Below are 12,600 nucleotides of genomic sequence, written 5' to 3' on the forward strand. Positions count from 1 at the left end.
TTTTTATTTCTCTACATCCCTAACCCCAACCTCACTTGCCCCAAGACCATTTGTCTTGTGGGTGGTGGGGTGGTGCAGGTTGGTCACGCTGAGCATTCTCAGAAGACCTCTGCACCTGGGGGGGGGGGGGGGGGTGTGTTAGAGGCGTTTTTTTGGTTTGGTTAGGGCCCGGTTCCACTCCAGCCTCGGTGAGCCTTTGTACCGTTCGTCATTGGTGTTGCCGGGGTGTGGTGCAGCGGAGACTTACCTCAGTCGGAGGGGTGGGCCGATCTGTTGCCGTTCGCCATTTCGGTAGTTCCACCCCTCCCGAGAGGCTGGGGTGTGGTCGAGTTGGGGCACCGGACGTATTTCCGGTTCTCTGCTGCGCCTTGGGGTTGGAGCTGGGTTAGTTTTTTTTCTGTTCCCTTCTCTGGCTTGATATTTTGAGCCGTTCGCCAAAATTGAGCTGCCGAAGGCTCTGGGAGGGACCTGGGGTCTTTCGAGGTGCCGGGGAGGGTAACAGGGTTTACAGTCGTTTTATATCCCCCCGGGGTTGTTTTTGGTAGTCCTCCGGGGGTTGATGTTTGATTTTGTTCTGTTTCCTTCCAGGTTCCACCTCCAGGGTTGATGGGACGGTCCTCTGGGGGGGAATTGGCTTGGGGCCAACTGGCCAATTGTGACCGGGTCTGGGGTTCCGGGGTTGTGGGGAGGGTACCTCCTGGGGTTGATGGTACGGTCCCCTGGGGGGCGCCGTTTTGCTCCATGTATACCTGGGGACCTGTGTGGGATCATGGTTCTGGCTGTTCCTCCTGGAACTGGCGATGAAGGCCTTCTGGGGGGGGTTGGACTCTGTAGGTCATTCTGGGGGGGTTGTTTGTTATTTTTCTTTTATGCATTTCTGTTTGTATTGTTTGTGGGGCTGTGTTGGGTTTTGGCGTTTGGGAGTTTTTCTTTTCTTCCTGGGGTTTGATGGGACGGTCCCCTGGGGAGGTTTTGGGTGGGTTTTATGTTTTTTTCTGTGTGTTGGAGTGTATTGAGGTATGTTTTGGGGCTTTTGTTGATTCCAGCCAGCCTTCCAGCTGCGGTGCCTGTCCTGCTGTCTGTGGTGGACCTTGGGAGCGTGGTGCTGTCTACTTCCTGACGTGGACCCCGGAGGGAGGTGCTGTTCTCGGGCCTGGTCTGTTCGGTCGCCGGGAGGCTTCCCGTTGATGTGGGGGTACTGTTGTGTGTTGGGGGGTGTGGCTGGATGTTTTGGTGTTCTTTTCTTTTCTTTGCTCCTCAGGTGGCATGGAAACTGATTTGTCTGTGGAGAAGGTGCTGGCTGAAGAATCCTCACCCTCATCAACATCAGGTGAAGCACCTGTGACTGGTGCGCACATGCAACCTTAAAGACTTTCAGCTGAAGCAGATAATTGGATGGCGTTCTGCTTTTAAGGCATGTGTGATTCAAGCAGAACTGCCGGGAACTCGACCTTGTGATGTTCATTTGTGAGACGCTGAGGACCGCGCCTGGGTTTGACACATCGAGCCCGTGAAGCAAGGAAGGGTGAGGACACATGCTGTCAGCACACATCAAAGGTGATTAAGTGTTTAACTAATTGTTGATAGTAACTTGGTGTTTTGTTACACAGTATACTGGAATTGTGATGAGAATTGTGCAGTTTGCTTCTCACTGCTGTGGCATGCGGATAAGTGATCCTCCACCTGTTGTGAGAAGCTGCTCATTTGCATAAAGTTAAAAAGATACAGACCTGAATGTGTTGCTGATAGCGTGTGTCTTTTGAAAGTTATTGTTGTAACTGCTGACTTACCTCACCTCTTCTTTGCTTCACAGAGAGTCAGTTTGTCGTGTCCACCTGGGGGGTGTTTGGTGGTGGTAGTGGGTCCAGGAGCGCCAGGCTTTGATCCTTGCAGGCGCTGGAGAGCGTACCAACAGTCACTCCACCAGAAGGACGCTATTTTTGTTTTTACACCTTTTAAGCACAGCGGATGAAATAAATATATTGTTTTTGGAACCGCTTTCCTGGTTATTTGTAGCGCTGGGTTCCGTCTGACGCAGGTCCGCTCCTCAACCCGCGTCGACACATAACACATTACTAAAGATGCTGCAGGCATTGCTTCCCAGGATACAGACATTACGAACAAGGCTGCAGACATTACTAACCAGGCTGCAGACATTACTATCTTGGATACATTAATAACCGGGCAGAACAACGTTACTAACCGGGCTGCAGGCATTACTAACCGGGATACAGACAATACTAACAGGGATACAGGCATGATTAATGTCAGAGTTGAAATCTGTAAAAAGCAACTCAGTTAACTAAACACAAAGAATGATCACGCCAGAGACTGAATTTAATTTCCTGATCAGGGAGAGCAGCGTGACCCCTTATCAGTCAGCTCTGAAGGGCCCGCCCACTTTGCTCCTGAATTTATTAACACACAGACATATTACAGAACAATATACAAGGCACAGCTGTGTTTTTCAGTCAATTCATTCTGTATCACTTCGCACCTGGAAGGCGCCCTGCAGTCTTGCTCAGACAGATAGTAATTGTTCTTCAAGTTGAAACATTACAGCACCAGCCTCAAACTTATGTATAGGCTGTTATTCTCTGCTCAAGGCCGAAATATTAATCTGTGCTCGACAAAAACATAGCTCTTAGCAAACAATCTGCAAATTCTTTCACCAACAAATGTTACTTTTCTCTGCGTTCAGCATTCAGCAAAAGAACAAGTGTTATTTTCTCATGGAACAGTTGTAATGATTACTCAACAGTTTAGTTTATATTACTGTTTTAACAATGAGTGATTATTTAGAAGAATAGTGGTACATGAACTCTTACATATGCATATATGTATATATGGAAAACAGAACAGAATCAAAACAAAATGAAAGGCAGCATCAAGATAAGGGCATCAAAGTAAAGATAAAGACATTAATACTGTATTTGATAATAATATTGACAATATATAGAAACCTCTATCAATTAACCAGGATACAGACATTAGGAACAGGGATACAGGCATTACTTAACGGCATACAGGCATTACTGACCGGGATACAGACATTACTAACAGGGATACAGGCATGATTAACCAGGATACAGACATTACTAACAGGGATACACGTGTTACAAACCGGGATACAGACATTACTAACTGGGCTGCAGACATTACTAACCATGATTCAGGCATTTTTAACCGGGTCACAGACATTACTAAAGATGCTGCAGGCATTGCTTACCGGGATACAAGCATTACTAACCGGGCTGAACAACATTGCTAACCAGCCAGCAGGCATTACTAAATCGGCTGCCGGCATTTCTAACGAGGCTGAAGAACATGGCTATTCGTGCTACAGGCGTGATTAAGTGGGATACAGGCATTACGAACCGGGATGCATTCATAACTGACTGGGATGCAGGCAGTACTAACCGGGCTGCTGGCATTACTAACAGTGCTGTAGGCATTACTAACCGGGCTGTAGGCATTACTAACCTGGCTGCAGGCATTACTTACCGGGATACAGGTATTACTGACTGGGCTGCAGGCATTACTAACCGGGATACACACAATACTGACAGGGCTACAAGTATTGCTCAATGGGTTGCAGACATTACTAACTGTGACACAGGTATTTCTAAGTGGGATACAGGCATTTCTAACCAGGACACAGACATTACTAATCATGCTGCAGGCATTACTAACTGGGATTCTGGCATTTCTAACCGGGACACAGACATTACTTACCGGGATACAGGCATTACTAACAGGGATACAGGTATTACTAACCGGGCTGATGGCATTGCTAACTGGGATGCTAGCATTACTAACTGTGCTGCAGGCATTACTATCTGGGCTGCAGTTATTACTAACTGGGCTGCAGGCATTACTAACCTGGATACCTGCATTACAAACTTGCTGCAGATATTACTAACTGAGATACAGGCATTACTCACCGTGCTGCGGGCATGACTAACTGGGCTGAACAACATTACTACCCAGGTTGAAGTCATTAGTAACCGGGATGCATTCATTACAATTTGGCCTGCAGACATTGCTATCTGGGCTGCAGGCATTACTAACCTGGCTGAAGAACATTACAAACTGAGATATAGTCATTACGAAGTGGGATACAGGCATTCATCACCGTTCTGATGAACATTACTACAACCCCAATTCCAATGAAGTTGGGACGTTGTGTAAAATGTAAACAAAAACAGAATACAATGATTTTCCAATTCTTTTCAACCTATATTCAATTGAATACACCACAAAGACAAGATATTTAATGTTCAAACTAATAAACTTTATTATTTTTGTGCAAATATTTGCTCATTTTGAAATGGAAGCCTGCAACACGTTTCAAAAAAGCTGAGATGGGGCAACAAAAGACTGGGAAAGTTGATGAATGCTCATAGAACACCTTTTTGGAACATTCCACAGGTCAACAGGTTAATTGGAAAGAGTCATGATTGGATATAAAAGGAGCATCCCCAAAAGCCTCAGCTGTTCACAAGCAAAGATGGGATGAGGATCACCACTTTGTGAACAACTGTGTGAAAAAATAGTCCAAAAGTTTAAGAACAATGTTGCTCAATGTTCAGTTGCAAGGAATTTATGGATTCCATCATCTCCAGTACATAATATAATCAGAAAATTCAGAGAATCTGGAGAACTTTCTCCACGTAAGTGGCAAGGCTGAAAACCAACATTGAATGCCCGTGACCTTCGATCCCTCAGGCGGCACTGCATTAAAAACCATCATCATTGTGTAACGGATCTTACCGTGTGGGCTCAGGAACACTTCAGAAAACCATTGTCAGTTAACACAGTTCGTCGCTAAATCAAGTACAAGTTAAAACTCTACCATGCAAAGTGAAAGTCAAACATCAACAACATCCAGAAATGCCGCCGCCTTCTCTGGGCCCAAGCTCATTTGAAATGGACAGACGCAAACTGGAAAAGTGTGCTGTGGTCTGATGAGTCCACATTTCAAATTGTTTTTGGAAGTCATGGACGTCGTGTCCTCTGGACAAAAGAGGAATAAGGCCGTCCTATTGTTACCAGTGCAAAGTTCAAAAGCCAGCATCTGTGATGGTATGGGGGTGTGTTAGTGCCCATGGCATGGACAGCTTACACATCTGTGATGGCACCTTCAATGCTGAAAGGTACATCCAGGTTTTGGAGCAACACATGCTGCCATCCAAGCAACGTCTTTTTCAGGGACGTCCCTGCTTATTTCAGCAAGACAATGCCAAGCCACATTCTGCACATGTTACAACAGTGTGGCTTCGTAGTAAAAGAGTGCGGGTACTAGACTGGCCTGCCTGCAGTCCAGACCTGTCGCCCATTGAAAATGTGTGGCACATTATGAAGCACAAAATACGACCCCAGACTGTTGAACAACTGAAATAGTACATCAAGCAAGAATGGGAAAGAATTCCACCTACAAAGCTTCAACAATTAGTGTCCTCAGTTCCCAAACACTTAGGGCCCTGTCCCACTGGCGTTTAGGAGGATTTGCAGATGGAATGCGCACAAAAGTGGCCCAACAATCCAACAATCCGCCAAACAACCGCAATAACCTTGTAACATTCCTGTAGGAGTCGGCCGTCATCCGAACACGTCCGTGATCATCCGCAGAGGCACACATGTCCGCAGCCAGGATTTTTGAGCGGCTCAAAAATCCTGCTGTGGATGAGATCTGCATCACTGCCTGAACACATACTGAAGACATACGCAGGACATACACAACCAACGCGCCGCATATCCCCTGTCAACCGCTGATATCCGCAACCTACGGGTTGGCGCGGCTTGGCGGCGGACCGGGAAAGCGTGCAAAACAGATATGACGCATGCCCAGCACGGCCACATCACGGTCGCAAATGGTATGTCGCACATGCTTGCTCCAAGTGCTTGCTCACAGGGGGTCGTTTTGACCTTTGGGGTTTTTACGTAATTATTGTATAGCATTGCCTTACAATATAAAGCGCACTCGGGCAACTGTTTGTTGTGATTTGGCGCTATATAAATAAAATTGATTGATTGAAATTGATTGATTGACATGCAGACAGAGTAGGCATGGATGGAGCGAGTGCATCACGGCCACTGTGCCCCTCATGGGGGCGCCTCCGCGGTTGCCTTTGCTTCTGTTCCCTGTTATATCCGCTTTTCATGTATTCGCTGATCCACCCCGGGACATTTGTCATTTCCGCCCAGCTTTGTTGCGGACGCTCAGCTCTTGTCTCCTCATTTCATGCGCAAATCCTCCTAAATGCCAGTGGGACAGGGCCCTTAGGAGTATTGAGTGTTGTTAGAAGGAAAGGTGATGTAACACAGTGGTAAACATACCACTGTCCCAGCTTTTTTGAAACGTGTTGCAGGCATCCATTTCAAAATCAGCAAATATTTACACAAAAACAACAAAGTTTATCAGTTTGAACATTAAATATCTTGTCTTTGTGGTGTGTTCAATTGAATATATGTTGAAGAGGATTTTAAAATCATTGTATTCTGTTTTTATTTACATTTTACACAACGTCCCAACTTCAATCAATCAATCAGTCAACATTTATTTATAAAGCGCTTTACAGCACCAACTGGTGTCCAAAGTGCTTAACATTAAAAACACAAATTTACAAAATAAAACACATATAAAATAACATTTTAAAACAACACATAAAAAAAAGAACATAAAAATAACAGAACATGTCACCTCCCCACTAAGTGTTAAAAGCCAGTTTAAATAAATAAGTCTTTAACTTAGATTTAAAAAGTGCTAGGTCAGGAATAGTACGTAACTCAAGAGGTAGCTCATTCCACAGTCTGGGGCCAGCTACCACGAAAGCATGATCACCCCAGCGTTTATATCTTGACCTTGGAACATCTAAGTAAAGCTGGCCAGACGCCCTTAACGTCCTACTGTAGGTGCGCAAAGTTAAAATTTCAAACAAGTAGGGAGGTGCAAGGCCATAAATAGCTTTAAAAACAAACATTAAAATTTTAAAATCAATTCTAAAACGAACTGGAAGCCAGTGGAGTGAGTATAGGATGGGCGCAATATGCTCACGTCTAGAAGTGTTTGTCAAAAGACGAGCAGCAGCATTCTGCACCAACTGGAGACGCACAAGAGACGACTGATTAATGCCCGCATAAAGTGCATTACAATAATCAAGTCTGGAGCTGATGAAAGCATGAATGGCCGTCTCAAGACCAACCCCAATTCCAACTTCATTGGAATTGGGGTTGTAACTGGTCTGCAGCCATTACTAACCAAAATATAGGCATTAATAACTTGGCTGAACAGCATTACTAACCGGGCTGCAGGCATTGCTAACCTGGCTGAAGAGCATTAGTAAATGGGCTACAGTCATTATTAACAGGGATACAGGCATTGCTAACCGGTCTGATGATCATTACTAACTGGGTTGCAGGCATTATTAATCGGGATACAGACATTATTATCCAGGCTGAAGAACGTTACTAACTGGGCTGCAGACATTGCTAACCGGGCTGAAGAATGTTACTAATTGGGCTGCAGACATTACTAACCTGGCTGAAGAACATTACAAACTGGGCTGCAGACATTGCTCACTAGGATACAGACATTACTAACCGGGCTGACGATCATTACTAACTGGGTTGCAGGCATTATTAATCGGGATACAGACATTATTATCCAGGCTGAAGAACGTTACTAACTGGGCTGCAGGCATTACTAACCTGGCTGAAGAACATTACTAATTGGGCTGCAGGATTGCTCACAGGGATACAGACATTACTAAATGGGCTGCAGACATTACTAACCGAGTTGACGATCATTACTAACCGGGCTGCAGGCATTGCTAACCAGGCTGAAGAGCATTACTAACCGGGCTGCAGGCATTGCTAACCGGGCTGAAGAGCATTACTAAATGGGCTGCAGGCATTATTAACAGGGATACAGACATTACTAACCGGGCTGAAGAGCATTACTAACTGGGCTGCAGGCATTACTAACCGGGCTGAGGAGCATTACTAAATGGGCTGCTGGCATTACTAACCGGCCTGAAGAACATTACTAATTGTGCTGCAGGCATTACTAACCTGGCTGAAGAACATTACTAACTGGGTTGCAGGCATTATTAATCTGGATACAGACATTATTATCCAGGCTGAAAAATGTTACTAACTGGGCTGCAGGCATTACTAACCTGGCTGAAGAACATTACTAACTGGGTTGCAGGCATTATTAATCTGGATACAGACATTATTATCCAGGCTGAAAAACGTTACTAACTGGGCTGCAGGCATTACTAACCTGGCTGAAGAACATTACTAATTGGGCTGCAGGATTGCTCACAGGGATACAGACATTACTAAATGGGCTGCAGACATTACTAACCGAGTTGACGATCATTACTAACCGGGCTGCAGGCATTGCTAACCAGGCTGAAGAGCATTACTAACCGGGCTGCAGGCATTGCTAACCGGGCTGAAGAGCATTACTAAATGGGCTGCAGGCATTATTAACAGGATACAGACATTACTAACCGGGCTGAAGAGCATTACTAACTGGGCTGCAGGCATTACTAACCGGGCTGAGGAGCATTACTAAATGGGCTGCTGGCATTACTAACCGGCCTGAAGAACATTACTAATTGTGCTGCAGGCATTACTAACCTGGCTGAAGAACATTACTAACTGGGTTGCAGGCATTATTAATCTGGATACAGACATTATTATCCAGGCTGAAAAATGTTACTAACTGGGCTGCAGGCATTACTAACCTGGCTGAAGAACATTACTAACTGGGTTGCAGGCATTATTAATCTGGATACAGACATTATTATCCAGGCTGAAAAACGTTACTAACTGGGCTGCAGGCATTACTAACCTGGCTGAAGAACATTACTAATTGGGCTGCAGGATTGCTCACAGGGATACAGACATTACTAACTGGGCTGCAGGCATTACTAACTGGGCTGAGGAGCATTACTAACTGGGCTGCAGGCATTACTAACTGGGCTGAGGAGCATTACTAACTGGGCTGAGGAGCATTACTAAATGGGCTGCTGGCATTACTAACCGGCCTGAAGAACATTACTAATTGTGCTGCAGGATTGCTCACAGGGATACAGACATTACTAACTGGGCTGCAGGCATTACTAACTGGGCTGAGGAGCATTACTAAATGGGCTGCTGGCATTACTAACCGGCCTGAAGAACATTACTAATTGTGCTGCAGGCATTACTAACCTGGCTGAAGAACATTACTAACTGGGCTGCAGGGATTGCTCACAGGGATACAGACATTACTAACCGGACTGACGATCATTACTAACTGGGTTGAAGAACATTACTAACTGGGCTGCAGTCATTGCTAACTTGGCTGCAGGCATTACTAATCGAAATACAGTTGTTACTATCTGGGCTGAAGAACTTTACTAACTGGGCTGCAGGCATTATTAACTGGGCTGCAGGCATTACTAATTGGGTTGCAGCTATTATTAACTGGGCTGTAGGCATTACTAATTGGGTTGCAGGTATTATTAACTGGGCTGCAGCCGTTGCTAACTGGGCTGCAGGCATTACTAACAGGGATACATACATTACTAACCTTGATATCGGCATTATGAATTGGGCTGCAGGCATTACTTACTGGGCTGCAGATATTATTAACCAGGATGAGGTTATTAATAACTGGGCTGAACAACGCTACTAACTGGGCTGCAGGCATGATTAACTGGTCTGCAGGCATTCCTAATTGGGCTGCAACCATTACTAACCTGGCTGCAGGCATTATCAACCAGGATACAGACATTATTACTAACCTGTCAGGATTTGGGTTTTGTTTACTGTTTTTCTTTGTCTTGGTTCTTTGTCATGTTTAGTCTCTTGCTGGGTTTTTTCCTGCTTGGGTCTGTTTGTCCCTTTCTCTCTTGTCTGTCTGTGCTGACTCTTGGTGATGGGTGTTTCCTTCTCTCTGGCCATATCCTCTTTCTACACCTCATCACCTGGGCATTTATAAGCTCCTCATTTTGCCTCACTCTTTCACCAGATTGATGCGCCTAGTACCTTCTCTCCAGCTCTGTTATGTATTCTCGACATACTTGCCTCACGTGTTACGATTACCTGCCTGTATCCTCGACCACGCCTTTGCTTGATGTTTTTGGTATTGTTGCTCTTGTTGGACTACCTCACTGTGTACCTGACCCCATTTGCTGCTACAGTAAACTGCTTTTACTTTCAGAGCTTGTTGTCAGAGTCCTGTATTTGCATCCAGCCTAACCAATAACCCAGACCTGATAGATCAATCTGGCCAACGATGGACACAGCGGACTCGATGCCTTTCCAGCTAGCGGTACGTCACCATACCAAGCAGCTTGCTCAGCAAGAGGACCAGCTTGCTGCCATCAGCACTGGCTTCAGTGAGCTAGTTCAGTGACAGGATGCCTTCATGACCTCTGTGAGTTCGAAAATTGACCAACTCCTATCTAAGTTTGATATTCAGGCCAGCTCAGACTCGGGAAAGGGCAACACCAGCTCCCCTTCACCACACCCACCTGCTGCCTTCTCGGCTTCTGTACCGGATGCGCCATCTGTACTCAGCTTTCCCACCCTGAACGATTATCCGGGGAGACGGGTGATGTCATGCTCTTCATTACGCAGTGTGAGTTGCATTATGAACTTTTGCCCAGTATGTTTCCATCAGACAAGACAAAGATAGCATACATGATCTCTCATCTGTATGCTATCTCTCACTGCGAAGTGGAGCTGTCAAGTCGCCATCTTGCTCCTCCCTTCAAGCATTCACCGCAGCGCTCCAGCAGGTATTTCAACACACTTTACCAGGATGCGAGGTGGTGCGCTTCCTGTTGAGGCTTAAGCAGGGCACTCGCCGAGTGGCAGATTACGCTGTGAATTTCTGCATTCTTGCCACCAAGAGCGAGTGGAATCCAGCCGCACTTCAAGACGTTTTCTTCCAGGGCCTGGCCACGGATGTTCAGGATCAGCTTATTGCCACTGAATTACCCGAAGATCTGGAAGAGTTGATCGCCCTGGCAATCCGGATCAACCGACGCCTGGCGGAACGTCATCGCCGTGAACCGCTTCACGTGCCCCGACGTGCTTTCACCTTGCACCCGAGTTCAACCACTCTGTCCACCACTGTGACGTCAACATTGCACATCCTGGGACTGAAGAACCGATGCAGCTCGTCTGCTGCAATTGTCTCAGGAGGACCGACAGCGCAGATGGGACGACAGACGTTTGTTTTTATTGTGGACAGTCGGGTCATTTGATTTCTTGTTGTCCGGTCAGGGGAGCCTCTGCTAAGTCCCGAGCCTCTGTACGGGTGAGTCACAGTTAAATTTCTCTCTCGGGATCTCAGAACATAATTTCAGCAAAATTGGAATCTGATCAGGACATTGAACTGGTGCATGCATTTGTGGACTCTGGCTCTGACGCTAATATGATGTTATCCTGTCTTGCCACGTCCCTGCACCTTTGATTGTTTCGCCTTTCACGACCTCTGGTGGTCAGAGCGGTGGATGGCCATGAACTCGGCCAAATCACTCACAGAACTCAGTCCGTCCATCTCACTATTAATGAGAATCGTGGAAACAATCAGTTTCTTTGTTCTCAATAACATGACTCACTCTGTAATTCTGGGGCACCCCTGGCTGCAACAGCACAGTCTGAATTTTAATTGGGCAAATGGTACGATTACTGAGTGGGGTTGTTCGTGCTCTGGGAAGTGTCTAACCAGCCCCAAGCCACTGTCTGTTATGTTTAGTCTCTTGCTGGGGTTTTTCCTGCTTGGGTCTGTCTGTCCCTTTCTCTCTTGTCTGTCTCTGCTGACTCTTGGTGGTGGGTGTTTCCCTCTCTCTGGCCACAACCTCTTTCTGGAGCGTCCCATGCACACCTGCTCTCAATCTGCACCTCATCACCTGGGTGTTTATAAGCTCCTCATTTTGTGTCACTCCTTTGCCAGATTGATGCACCTAGTGCCTTCTCTCCAGCTCTGTTTTGCTTGCCTCACATGTGTTACAGTTACCTCCCTGTGTCCTCAACCACGCCTTTGCCTGATGTTTTTGTTATTGTTGCTGTTGTTGGACTGCCTCACTTTGTACCAGACCCCGTTTACTGCTACAGTAAACTGCTTTTACCTACAGAACTTGTTGTCAGAGTCCTGCATTTGCGTCCAGCCTAACCAGTTACCCAGACTTGATATAACCAGGCTGAAGAATGTGACTAAGTGGACTGCAGGCATTATTAACTGGACTGCAGGCATCACTAATTAGGCTGCAGGCATTACAAACCAGGACACAGGCATTACTAACCTGGCTGTAAGCATTACTTTCCGGGATACAGCCATTACTAACTGGGTTGCAGGCATTACTAACCGGGCTGGTGGCATTACTTACTGGGCTGCAGGCATTACTAACCTGGTTGTAGGCATTACTTACCATGATACAGGCATTACTCACTGGCATACAGGTATTACTAACCGGGATACAGACATTACTAACAGGGATACAGGCATGATTAACCGGGATACAGACATTACGAACAGGGATATAGGTGGTACTCACCGGGATACAGGCGTTACTACTGGGCTGCAGTCATTAC

Source organism: Thalassophryne amazonica, chromosome 3, assembly GCF_902500255.1.
Source record: "Thalassophryne amazonica chromosome 3, fThaAma1.1, whole genome shotgun sequence".
Lineage (NCBI taxonomy): Eukaryota > Metazoa > Chordata > Actinopteri > Batrachoidiformes > Batrachoididae > Thalassophryne > Thalassophryne amazonica.